Here is a 13,360-nt window from a genome sequence, read left to right on the forward strand (position 1 = left end):
GCCTTGCTTTCTAGACAGTCGTACAGCAGGCTGTGACAGGAGACTGGCAGGATCTTGCAGCCAGGGATGAGGTAAGAAAGGCTGGAACCAGAGCTGGGAGATCTGAGTCGCTGCCCCAGTAGCCTGGCCAGCGGGAATCTGGGTAGAGACACCAAGGCCAGCATAAGAACTGCTTTTAAGGAGACAGAATGAATAGAGGCTCCGGAGAAAACAAATTCCCAACAGGGACAGAAATGAGAATAGCTAGAGGAAATTGGGAGAGCTTAGGACTTCATCAGGGTTTGATGGAGTTTGCTAAAAATCAGGTTGCCAGGCTCATGAACCTGGGCCTACTCACTTTTAGGCTTTTTAGAACTATTTTGTGTTTGCCTCCTGGGGCCTCTGTGTTGCACATGGTATGTGAGTGAGCCAGCACTGGCAGGTGCGAGGGACAAGGTCCCCTAGGAACTGGGAAATATTAGTCATGCCTGTGCACTGATAGAAGATACGGCTCCTCACCAAGACAGCTGCTGCAGGAGGCCCCACTGCCGCCAGCCTGCCCAACGTCCACATTCTTGGTGTTATCTTTAATTATTAAAGTCATAGGCTATTTAAATACTCACCTGAAGATGCATCATTGGAGTAATTTTCCCTTCCTGGGATCAAAGGGGCTCCAGCAGAGAAGGTTTTTTTGTGGCCTGTGGTTCTGAATTCCCCAGGTGGCTCCTTTGAGGAACACACACCCAGGCAAGAGGAAATCCTGAAGATGCTCTTGATGGCAGGGTACAGACCTTCATGGGCTGTCTTGTAGATTGGCATTTATTTTGAGTCCTTAATTTGAGGAGTAAAGGAGATTTTATATATATATTAACTGTAGGCCAGGAAGACAGAATGCTGTAGAAGATGTAAAATATTTAACATGCTGTTCAAAAAACTGAACTGCCCAGCAGCCTTTAATTGGTGGTGGTGCCTATGGCAACCTGCGTGGTTTTCAGGAGTGTCTTCTTGGGTCTCTTAGACTCCTCTGAAGGGATGGGTTGGGGTTCAGTCCTAGGGCTGGCTGGGCGCCCAAGAACTCGCCACTCTGCTTATCCCCTTCAGAAGTTCATAGTTGGAGGTCGTCTCTTTTGATAAGTAGAGAGGAATAAAAGAGAGAAGGAGAGCCTATCATCCTTCTTTGCCTTGTTTGCGCATTCATCTGTTTTTTTTTTAGCATCAGAAATTTATTGGTTGCTCAAAACATTGCATTGATCTTGACATATCATGTGTCATACATTTGTTTCAAATGGGGTATGAATTCTTATTATTCCCTCGTGTACAGATTGCAGAATCACGTGGTTATACAGCCACGTTTATACATCCTGCCAAACATTCATCTGGTTTTATTGGCCTCTGTGAGTGTTTACTGTTCTCCTTGAGCCTCAGGACTTTAGTGTGGAGGTTCCTTAGCCCGGAGTGCTCTTTCCTTCTTTCACTTTAACTCTGCTCGTTGTCAGATCTCACCTGGAGCATCATGTGCTTAGAGTAACCTCCTCTGACTTCTAGACCAAGTTGAACCCTCCTGTGTGAGGGCTTTTCCCGTGGTACTGGACAGAACATTCTTCACAGTGCTTGTCTGAACTGCTTTTATGCTTGTCTGTCTGCCTAGCCCACAGTCTGTAGGCTCTTTCCTGAGAGTGGCCAGGCCTATTTCTCATCACCATTATATCCTAGCAGGTGCCTGGCTCCACTAATAATTCATTTATTCACTTGTTAAATTTTTGGTTCTGTACTAGATTCTAGAACTACAAACAGAATAAAACCCCCTGCTGTCCTTCCTCCCAGAGTTCTCAAACATCCAATAATGTGTAGGGAAAAAATGATCAATTGAAGTTCTGTTTATTCTTTAAAAGAAAAGCATAGCTTTCTATTTATAGTAGTACAGATTTTATAATTAACTCATTGGTAAATATGCTCAAAGCTATTTCATGAGCAGGAAAGCGTGATTAAGAAATTTGGTAACTGCGGCTCTGAGGAGAGGGAGGCATAGGAAAAAATGTGGTGAGCACTGTGTGGGGCAAGGGTGGCGTGGAACATATGGGGCGGGGTGGAAATGGGCCAGAGAAGGACTCTCTGATAGCGGACAGAGGGATCGGCTTAGGAAAAGGCAGGGTGGCATGGAAGGCTTTGAGCATTGGGCAAATACTTTATAAGGCTGGAGTATAAAACAGGAGGAAGATCTGCTAGGTGCCCTCTACCGGGGATTAGGAGGGATTGAGAGTTGGGAATCCCAGATGGTTGGTCTAATGGGAGAGAGAATTGTGCAAACACGCCCTAGGAGAGGCACAGCACAGAGAATACCTGGAATTTAGAAGAGGGTGGAGACTTTGGTTAGAAGGGATCAGGCCTCATCATGCTTTAAAAATTGAACATGCCCAAGATCATGCATATCCCTCTCTTCATCATAGAAGTGGGTATTGGGGTTGGGGGGTGTTGCTCTTTCTAAGACCAACTTGAGACTTCTTCATGAAGTTCTCCTTGCTCTACTCCTGTCCACTGGGAGTTTTATCTTAATGTGATTTAGACTTCACCTTGGCCTGTATTTTCTGGGTTACAGTGTTGTATATGAACAGGGAAATAGCATATGGCATGTGTAAATACGCATTTTGGGGTTTTTACTTATCTGTGTAGTCATGCACACACCCTTCTTTGTGTGTGTTTTTAAGTCCTGGAATTGAAGTAATTATGTAATTAGGATCCACATAGAGTGTGGCTAGATAAGGTGTAATTAAAGAGGAAAGCCTAATTTTGGAAGAATGATAAGAGGTCATTTGACTCAGTCTGGGCCCGGATCCAGTTGTGGAAGAACAGTAAAAGGTCATTTGGATGAAGGGAGCTTGAGGCCACCCAGGAACCCAGACTGGCCTGAGAACTGGACAGATTTTGTTTCAGTTAATTGTGAAAGCCATTCACTGAGTATCCTCTTGGTACCAGATATTGTGGGAGACCCACCCCTGGGCAGGGAGCAGAAGATCTGGATCTCAGGGAGCATGGATGTGTAGGATGTGTTCTTGAGAACAAGTAGGAGGTTCTAAGGCAGAGAGATGACTCCTGGGGGGCCGCGTTGGGAAAGAATTCATAGGGCAGTTGGTATTTGAGTTGTGTCTTAAAAAGTAAGGAGAGTTTCAAAAGCAAGGACAAGAACTTTCTGGCACAATGGAATACTCAGATAATATTTGTAAGATGAACGCCAGTCTGAGAGGGGTGGTATAAGGAACATGGCCGTGTTGGTGTGTGATCATTTCGTGGTTTAGTTAGGCTCATACAGCTCAGGTGGTGCAGTATCAGTTATAGGCTTAGGTCCTTGAGTGTGCCATAGTGACTGTGTGCAGAGGACTCAGAGATCACTGTGCACTGCAGGGGTCAGGAGAAGTTTCCTTGTGGAAGAGTCTTAGACAGAGTCTTGAAGGACCAATTGGAGAGGGGAAAGGGGAAAAGAAGGGAAGACTTCCCAAAGGAGGGAATGATGTAGGCAAAAGCCTGGAGAAGGAGCAAAGAGAAGATCATCAGACATAGGGGAACAGGGGGAACTCAGCTTAGCCACAACTTGGCTGATTTCTGGGGGTCAGGTGTGTTGGGCAGGAGAGGTTTGATCCATGGGATCCACAGGAGCCATGACAGATTGCTGGATAGTAGAATGGCATGAAAAAAGCACGTTGAAGGAAGAGTAAGTGGGCCTTGGTTGGTATGATTGGCTTCCAGGGAGTTCAGCCCCAGCAATTGAGCATGAGGTGATGGAGACCAGGCAGTGGGCTTGGGAGGATGGAACCCTCTGGAGACCTTTATTATTGGAGGGTTACTAGTCTTGCTGATGGAAGGATGAGGGAGATCAGGCAAGGGAAGAGATACAGAGAATGGAAATACCTGCTATGTGTGTGTTGGGTGTGTGTGTGTGTGTGTGTGGATCAACTGGTGAGGAAAGAGGATGTGGGCAGAGCGGTGTGTCAAGATCCCAGAAAACCCTGTTCTGATTTCAACCCTGTTCTTTTTCAGAGAACAAATGGAGAGGCCTGGGGCCAATTTCTTCCTCTTGTGATCTCCATTTCCTTGTTAGTGGGAGTTGCTGGGTTTATGGTGCAGGCTCATCTCAGACTTGTAGAATCATTACAGTTCTAGGGCTCAGGCAAGGGGAAGGGTCTGGGCTGGAGGTTTGTGGGGCTGCCCCACCAAGGTTATGGAGTGGGCAGGAACCTGGGGGTGGGGTGGTGCTCTAGTGACCAGGTTGGAGGTGGAGTTGGTGGAAGGGGGAGCCAAGGGAGTGGACATGACTCATCTTGCATGTCAGAGTGCTTTTGAGACTCTTTGACACATGAGTAATATAAAAACCTAAGCTTATTCTGATATTGAGATAAATGCTCCTTTCTGGGGCAGAGCAGGGAAAGGGTTAAATCTTGAATTCACTGAAAGGAAATCCTTAGGATAGGGAACCATGGTGGTTAATGAATCCCCTACCCTGCCCCTCTCTCAGAGTCAGTATTTGGGAAATTTAAGGTCTCAGACCTTTCAAAAGTTTATACAGACAAGGGTTCCTGGTAGAAGAAGATTTGGACAGGGCCTTGAAGGATGGAAGGAAGGAGTTTCCAGAGGAGAGGATGACTTCAATTTATAGCACAACATTTACAGTAGGGGTTCCAGGAAGAAAAGCAGGCTTTTTGAATACTCAGTGTGTATACCAGCTCCGTACCAGGTACTTTCCTGATCTTTGTTTCATAACATTTTCACCATTCCTGCCTTTATTATCCTGTTAGGGATACAGCATGTTAGGGATTGGAGGGCTGAGCCTATCTGCCCAAGGTCTTAATGACGGGGTGGGATCTCCTTTTATTCAGATCTCCTACTCCAATGGCAATACCCACCTCTGTCACCATTGCTGGTTGTCTGGGAAATGTAGGGAAGAAAAAGAGAATGATTTGTCTTTGTGACCCTTGCTTCCAAGTTAAGCACTTCCTAAAACTTTGATCTAACTGCCACCTGTGCTGCAGCCTCCTCATAGGGTATGACACTTTAGAAACTGATGATGCTGGCACTCAGAGCTCACCAGGTCTAAAGTGTCACTTACAGATTAGGAAACCGAGGCCCAGAAAGGAGAAGGATGTGCTAAGGTCAAGGGTAGAATGTGGATGAGAACTAGAAGACTCTGGACACTTGGGCCCTTGTGGCTGTTTTAAGGCTCCCTGTGGAAAGTTTGTTTTTAGACAACAATGGGAACCTTTGTCTGGAGAGTTGGTCTGGGCAGGATTGGATCTGAAAGGTTCTCTGTGGATGTGTGCACTTGCACGTGTGTGCTTCCTCCCCTGTAATCTCATGCCTTTGAACCAGCAGGAAGGATTCCTTAAGACCAAAGGTTAAGACCAAAGGCATTCAACAGGTGGAAAGGGCCTAGGAAGGAGGAAGAAGATCAGAAGCCACAGAAATAGAAGACTAAATGCTTGGCTAAAAGGAACTTTCCTAGTCTATAAACAATTACTATCATTTATAGAACATTCACTTACTGGGAAATATTTATGTGTCATTTTATGTCACTTCCAGGGCCTCCCCACAAGGTGAGTCTGTTTTATTGCCCCCATTTTGCAGATGAAGGAACTAATTAAAGACTGTGACCTACCAACAGTCACAAAATTAGTAAGGTACAGAGCCAAGACTCCAACCTGGGTGTGTTAGTCACCATTCTGTCACTGTGACAAAAATACATGAAATAATCAACTTACAAGGAGGAAATGTTTATTTTAGCACACAGTTTCAGAAGTCCGAGGTTGCTCATCCTTGTTGCCTTTGGGCCCGTAGTGAGGCAACATGTCATGGTGGACGTACATGATAGAGGAAGCTGCCCACCTCATGGCTACCAGGAAGCAGGAGAGAAAGGGGGGGACCGAGTCCTAACGTCCCCTTCATGGGCATGCCCTCAATGGCCTGACTTCCTTTCATTAGGACCTACCTGCTAAAGGCTCCATACCTTCCATTAGTGTCACAGGCTGGGGAACAAGTCTTCATATATGAGCCTTTGGCGAATATTCAAAATCCAAAGTACAGCACCAGGTCTGCCAATCCAAAGCTCTACCTTTAGTCCTCAAATGATTTTGTTGGACTAAGAGCACCAGGTATTTGAGCATTTGAGGATACATGGAATAGTACATTTAGGGAGATTACCATTTGGCAATGTTTCCTGACACAGGGCAATTTTACCCCCAGGGAACACTTAGCAATGTCTGGAGACATTTTTGGTTTTTACAGTTTAGGAGGTGCTATTGGCATCTAGTGTATAGAGGCCAAGAATGCTTCTAAACATCTTTTGCACAAAGCAACACCACACAACAAAGCATTACCCCACATAATATGTTGTGTGCTGAGGTTAAGAAATCAGGCTCTTTGGGGACCTGGTTGTATTTTTACTCTGTAGAACACAGGGCAAATGGAAGAGCTCATTTGAAGAACTTGAGTTGTTTCTTTAGCTTCAGAGACTTCTGTTATACCTTAATGGTTATTTGCAGTTTGGGTTCCTCACTGACTGAGCCAAGAAAGCCTGGGGTGGTGGGTTGAGGCTGGGAGAAAAATTCCAGCAAAGTATGAGGGCTATAGTATCCCAGGACTATAGGAGGGATAACAGGTGACGGGTGGGGTGCAATCCTGCCTCCTGGGAATTGTTTGGGCTACTTCAATGTGTGTAACTAAATAAGATCAGATTAGGCTAATTGTGTCTTTTTCCTTTATTGAATTAATACTATGACTACTCATCCTCAGAAATGTCTGAGAAAGGGATACATGTGTTGCAGACACTCAGCTACAAGTAGACTATTTGCCAAATTCATCTGTTACTAGTTACTGTTTAACTCTAATGGCCCCATCCACTAACAGAACTGTAAACAAGTCTGGGGCGTCCCCGGGACCCTTAGCTTTTCCTTGAGCTTCTCCAAGCTGTTTTCTCTGAGCCTTGTCTGTGGTTGAGTCAGTCAGTGAGAACAGCCCTGTTCCTGAGCAGGTCATCCTGAGCCAGGTGCACACTGCTTTACTTGTCTCCCTCTTCCAGATCAGACACGAGAAGGTGTGTCATGTGTCCTCATCTCAGAACGTGTTCCCTTTGAACCCCTGGTGTTCAGCTTGCCCTCTTTTGCTGAGCTTCTGCTCAGGCCTAAGGCTTTACCTGTACCCTGCTGGCCACTTCCTTTCCATCACCTGGGACCCATCCCCAGGCCTCACAAAGCTCTCTGGCCACTCCAGCCAACAGTGTCACCTCCCTCTTCCAACACCCTTTTCTTTAGGGACTCCTGTGCTTGTCTATCCAGTCATTAAATTCCGACGCCTTCTATGCCACTTTTTGACCTCTCCAGTGGCTCAGTCACTAACCAGCCCTGTGACCTTAGGTGAGTCACTTAACCTTAGGAGAAGGATCATGGCACCGAGTCAGAGTCAAAGGAGAGTCACAGTTGTAGGACCTGGGGTATTTCTCTAAGGTCAGTGGAAATTCTAGTTCCCTTTTGGTCCCATACAGATTGTGAGAACCCAGGACGGATTGTTGGAAAACTCTCTTCAGACTAAATAAATAAACTTTAATATTAATTCTTTGCTCAGCGATTGTTTGTTGAGCGGCTGCTCTATCTAAGGGAGTGTGGTTAAGTTCCACAGGGGTGCAAAGGGGTCTCTTGGACTTTGCCCTCAAGGAGCTTGTAGCCTTGTAGGGTGGTGGGCATGTCTATGCCAAACCGTAACTGTGTAGACACTCTAGGTCAACACTCTATGTCCCGCCTTGGGGCTAGTTTATCACAGTGGTGCCTGTGTGCACACATACACACTCAAGTTCCACGAAAGGAACCTTGAGCCTTGTTCATCACATGCCTTACATGTTAATCAGCAGTCAGATTCACCAGTGGATGAATGAAGTAATGAATGATTTGTGTTTGGAAGGAAGGGGGTTAGGCTTTAGACCTTTGTGGGTGGGTGAGGTAAGCATTATAGACTGGGTGGAGGCAGGGGAAGAATGGCAGAGCAAACTTAGATGGAGGCATAGCCCGTAGAGATAGCAGTAGCTCAAGCCACGCTAGACAGCTGCAGCCCATTGTGATTGGACTGTGTGATAGGGGCAGGATGCAAAGACGGGAAAAGTAGTTTGGGGCCAGTTGGTGCAGTCTCTAATTCAGCCTTTGTTAAGAGGATTGGATTTATCCCATAGTAGGATGACCTCATGTTCCTGTTTCCTGGGATGGTTTTACCAGTTCTCCCAGTGTGATCATTAATAGTATCCCTGTCACTTTCCAGTATCTCTGTTTAGACAATAATTTGTATGATCCTGCAGTTCAGGAGAGGTACGGAGTCCATGAAGCTCTCCCAGTGGGATGTGGTCAGGCTGGCCTTAGGGAGCTCAGCACCCACAGTGCTTGGTGGAGGAGCCTGGAGGCAGGTGATGAGGCACCCTCTAGTTCAGTAGTTCAGGCCAGAGCCTAAGGATCTGTCATGGCATCCAAAAGAAGGAGGTGGTTATGAAACAGACTAAAGACCAAAGTGATACCACACATGGTCTCTGAAATGGCTCCACATTGGCTCCTCCAAACATAGACCCATCTAAAGTGCAGGCATCCTGGACAAGCAATTTCTAAGTGGAAGTTATGACTGATTTAGAAAAAAAAACGACATTGTGTCTGTTTCCTGAACAATTAAAAGCCAGAGAAGCTTCTGCCCCTCCTCCCAAAAGGCCTGGTGAAACCCGCCGCTGTTCACTTGCCTAAACCCGGCATTGTTCCTTGGAATTTAAAATAGGTTATGAATGTGCTTGATGTCAGGAAAGATAAATCGGTGAGGAGGACTGTAGTCAATACATTCCCTTTTTAAGTAGAAACAATATAAAGAGCTTAATTCAGTCCTGAATCAATCTCACTTTGTTGCCGTGATTGTGTAAAAACCTGAACTGCTTTATGTCTGTCTCACGCTGTTTATATTCCCGATGTTCCCCATCTCAGCCAGCCCTGCACAGACTCCCAGCCTTTTTAGGCCATGTACAGCTCCCTTCTCTCAGGGATGTTTTCTTGCTCTTGCAAAAGGGTTGTGTGATGAGTGGTGATTTCATCTTATATCTAGACATGCTCTTCACGGTGACCATTCAGTGGTCTCTTTCAAGTGAACCTCCTTATCTAGGTCAGTTGGAAGGCTTTTGCTTTTCCCTTCCCATTAAAAGATCATTGCATTTGAAAATAGTTGATTACACACATGGTTTGGAAATCAGAACACTGTAAGCGTATACACTGAACATTTTCCTTCCCATTTCCCCTGACCCTCTGCAGTCCCTCCTATTAGGTGGCGGAACATTCACTCAGTTGGCTCAGGTCAGTTCACTGATTTGTTTTTTGTCCTGGTGGATGATCAATAACACCCTCTTTCCCTCTCAAAAGTGCCCCAGTTTAGGTGATAAATTATATATTATCCAATAGATAGGTGAGCACTTTGGTTAGTTTCCTGTATATTCATTCCTCTGAGATTTCCATATGCAGATAAAATACAGAAGGGGTAAATGTGACATTTAGTGCTTTTGTCACTAAACAATCTGTCCTGGAAACTCTCCATATCAGGGAGGAGTGTCTTCATTCTTCTGTAATGTCTTTGTGAGCACTGTCTTCCCCGAATCCCCACCTTCCAATTTGCCGAGGCTGGCCTTGAACTTGGGCCGTCGCCTTCTCCTTACCTCACCAATTTAATTGCTATGTAGAGATTGCTTCTGTTTACCTAAAGAGAAGTAAAAGGCTGTGACAAGTGAAGGCAGCTTCCTTCTTAGGAAAAGTAAGCTCAGTAGTAGACTCATCCAGGAAGCATTTATTTGACACCAGATATGTGCCTAACATGGTACTAGGCACTTTGGATGAAGTGGGCCCTCCCTGCCTCTCCAGTTGCTTAAATCTTTTAAGGTCTATCTCAGATGCCGCATGCCTTTCAGGAGGGCTTTCCTGATTCGGTGGTGACAATTACTTGGCATCTCCAGCCATCCACTTATCTATCATTCATGTGTCCATCCATCTCTCTGACCATGTCATCAGCCAGCGTTCATTGAGTGGACCGTGTGCCAGGATCCGTGCTAGATATTTAAAAAGGAACCAGATTGTTGACAAGCTGCACTCTTGGGATCAGAGAGAAACCAAGGGGTGAACAGTAAGTGCGCTGCAACGTGGCAGCTGCGTGATAACCTTTATGCCTGGGCTGCTTGAGGAAGCACAAAGCAAAGGGTGCCTGACCACTGTGGAGTGGGGAGGGTTGAGAAGGTCTTTTGAGGATGGAACCTTGTTTTGATTTTCTGTTGTAAGTATTTGCTTTACTCTTTATGGTTAGACTGGGATCCTTCGCATTATCTTCACATCTAGCCCCCCTCCCGTCTCACTGCAACCTCTGGAGTAGTGCTCTGCATTTAATCAGCCATGCAATATTTATTGAATGGAGGAGAAAAGCCCAAATTAATTAAATGAACCTAGACTCAAGTATATTAACACCAAACAGAACAAGTTCTTTGCTGTTCTTGGCCTTCACAGTTTGTCTATGTGACTGTGTCCTGCAAGGACTCTAAATTCATGCCTGTTCCTCCTTTCAGTTTCCTTTTATCCAACCAAGCGATCTCTGTCCTGGCTTCTACCCATTAGCATTGCCATAGTAGGGAATCCTCCCCTTGATTCTGCTACTTCCAAAAGGAAAGAGCTACATGAATAGGACCCCTGGGCCCCACCCCCTTCTCTGGTCTTAGTTTCCCCTTTGGAACAAGGGGATGGCTATGACCCCTGAGGACCCTTGCACTTCTGACATTCCAGAAACAATGCTTTTGAGAATCCGCCTGGTGGCTTAGCAGATCCTTCTTTCATCTTCTAATAGCTCCAGCTTCCCTTGCAGTTTCCTGGTGCCGCAGGGATGATCAGTCCAGGATAAGAACTAGCCAGGCCAGGAAAATGACCTTTTAAAAGGGCCACAGGGAGAATGGGGATGACCAGATGTGTAGCCTCTGAGCTACAAGTTGGGGTCAGCACTGCGAGAGGGTCCTGGTGATGGTTCCAGCGGCAGGGCTGTTTGGTTGTCATGGGTAGAACTTTTGGCCGAACGTTAGTTATTTCCTAAAACTGTGCAGAAGCAGCCTTCTGGGGACAAGGTGAGATTTGCTTAGCAATTCACACTCCTCCCTCTGTTGCCCTCATCTAACCTTCCTGCAGTAGCTTTTCTCAGGAAGCAGGGAGTGAGACAGTATTGCTCTGATAATACCAGTCCTTTTGGACTGATGCTGTGGGTACCGACTGTGTGCCTAGCACTGCACTGGGTGTCTCTACATGGCATAAATCACATGTTCTTAAACTTTGGGGAGCACAGAAATCCTTTACAGTCAGTGCTCTTTAAACATGTACGCTTCTCTCTAGTGGGATGCAAGAATTTGTATTTTTAACATTTTCCCTAAGTTACGCAGGTTATATATGGATATTTTCAGCTGTAAGTAACTGACCCCAAGTCAGATGGGCTAACCGTTGGGAGATTCATTGCTTCTCGGACAAGAGTGTTGTCATGTGACTGCAGTGTGAATTGTGCTCCCTGGGGTTGTGTGTGATGCTGCGAGTCTGAATCCAGACGAGGGTGAGCTTTAGAGTTGTTTCAAGTGACTCAGGGATGGCAGCAAGTCCCCAGATTCTTTCCATCTCTGCCACCATTGGTGTTAATTTCCTTTGCAGGCTGGGAATAAGATGGCTGCAGCATTTCCAAACATCTCAGCCAGACATAACATCCAGGGGAAGAAGGATATAGATTGATTCTGGCGTGCACTCTCAGGAGTCAGGAAGCTTCTGGAAGCACCCCAGCACTTTTCCCATCATGCCTTATTGGCTGGATTTAAGTCATGTGTCTTCCCTGATCCAGTCACGGTTGACTGGAAGGGCATTGCCCTTCTGGAGCCAGGTGGAAGGGGGGGGGGCAGAAAGTACCTGAACAAAGGGGAGGTTCTGTGAGGAAGGAAGGAGCGAGAACCAGAGGTGGGGAAGGCTACCACCAGGGCCCAGTGCACGGGCGGTTTACACAACCCACCCAGAGCTCACAGCCCTGTGTCATCCTGAACGGTCAGGGTTGTTGGTGAGGTTATCTCTGTTGTGCAGCTGAGGAAATGAGGCTCAGTGGGGTTTAGTGACTTGTCTTAGATAACACATCCTTGGGGTGTGGGGGTCGGGACAGAGGGAAGTGAGGTGTTCCAGAGGCCATTTTAGCCCTAAGAAAGCAATCATCTTTGGCCTTCCTAAGGGGTCAAAGCAGCCCATTTTAGTTCATACTTCTCTTTCAGAGCGGCAATAATTCGTGGCAGGAGGCCTTCCCGAGTAATTTCTAGGGGAATAATCCTCAGAGAAAAATATATTGTGCTTTCCCCACCTCCAAGTTGGCTGGGCCTGAAGGCAGTTGAAATAGTAGCATCAGCTCCTGTTTTGGGGGGTCCCCCATCAGCCGATGTGTTGGTTATTGTGCATACAGTACCTTAAATCCCGGCAACAACCTTTAAAGTTGGATTTATTACCCATACTTTATGGATAGGGAAACTGAGGCTAGGAAGGGGGTGGACTGAGGTGGTCTGCCCAGCTTGACGGGCTGGAGCCAGCAGGCAGCCTGCCTGACTCTGGTGGTGCTGCTTCTCCACCCCACGCCATGGCTTATCAGTGGCTGCCATCCTTGTTCTGGGCCTGAAGGAAGACTCTCAGGGAAAGGGGTTTCAGGGTCACATGAGTTCCAAAGGAGCCAAATGTTTCCTATGGGAATAATCCTCAGGGCATTAGGAAAAATATCCTGAGCATAATAAACACAAGGAAGAATCAGGAAATCTGGTTTGTTATATAGCAGCTAAAATGCAAGTAGGACAAACTCAAAAGCTTAAAGAGTTGTTGACCTTAAAAATGGAAGGTTCTGATAAAGGGTAAGAAAACCACGTGTGGTTCTGGAAATGAGTGATTAGTGTGGGCAGTGTGGCAGCAATAAGGGGTGCTAGACGAAGCATCTGAATTCCTCTCTGTGAGCCCCAGTTCTGCCGCTTTCAAGCTGTGTGACCTTGGCAAATGGCTCAACCTTTCAGGGTAGTTTCTGAGCATGTGAAACAAGGTCCTGATTGGCAGCTTGGTGGGCAGGGAGATCAGAGAGGTGAGTGGTGGAGCCAGCCATGCCAGCTCTATAAACTTTGTAAAGGTGAGGCATGTCCGGGTATGAACCACAGACTTGGCACCTCCATGTTGTAACCTTAGTGGAGCGAGCTCTCCCTGGCTCTGAGCTGTTCTTTGCTCAGTGTGCATTGGTGCTGCAGAGACAGCTGAGGGCAAAAGTCTGGCTTTGACCTCACCTCCAGGTGAATCATCTTTGCCCAAAATGC

At 46.4% G+C, this 13,360-nt stretch overlaps 1 protein-coding gene across 50 annotated transcripts in view; it reads left to right on the forward strand.

Moving 5' to 3' along the window:
- The window catches only part of Sorbs1 (sorbin and SH3 domain containing 1), a 231,072-nt gene that overhangs the window by 13,444 nt on the left and 204,268 nt on the right, over positions 1 to 13,360 (forward strand). The gene's annotated exons all lie outside the window — the stretch shown is intronic.

This window comes from Ictidomys tridecemlineatus, chromosome 1, assembly GCF_052094955.1.
Source record: "Ictidomys tridecemlineatus isolate mIctTri1 chromosome 1, mIctTri1.hap1, whole genome shotgun sequence".
Lineage (NCBI taxonomy): Eukaryota > Metazoa > Chordata > Mammalia > Rodentia > Sciuridae > Ictidomys > Ictidomys tridecemlineatus.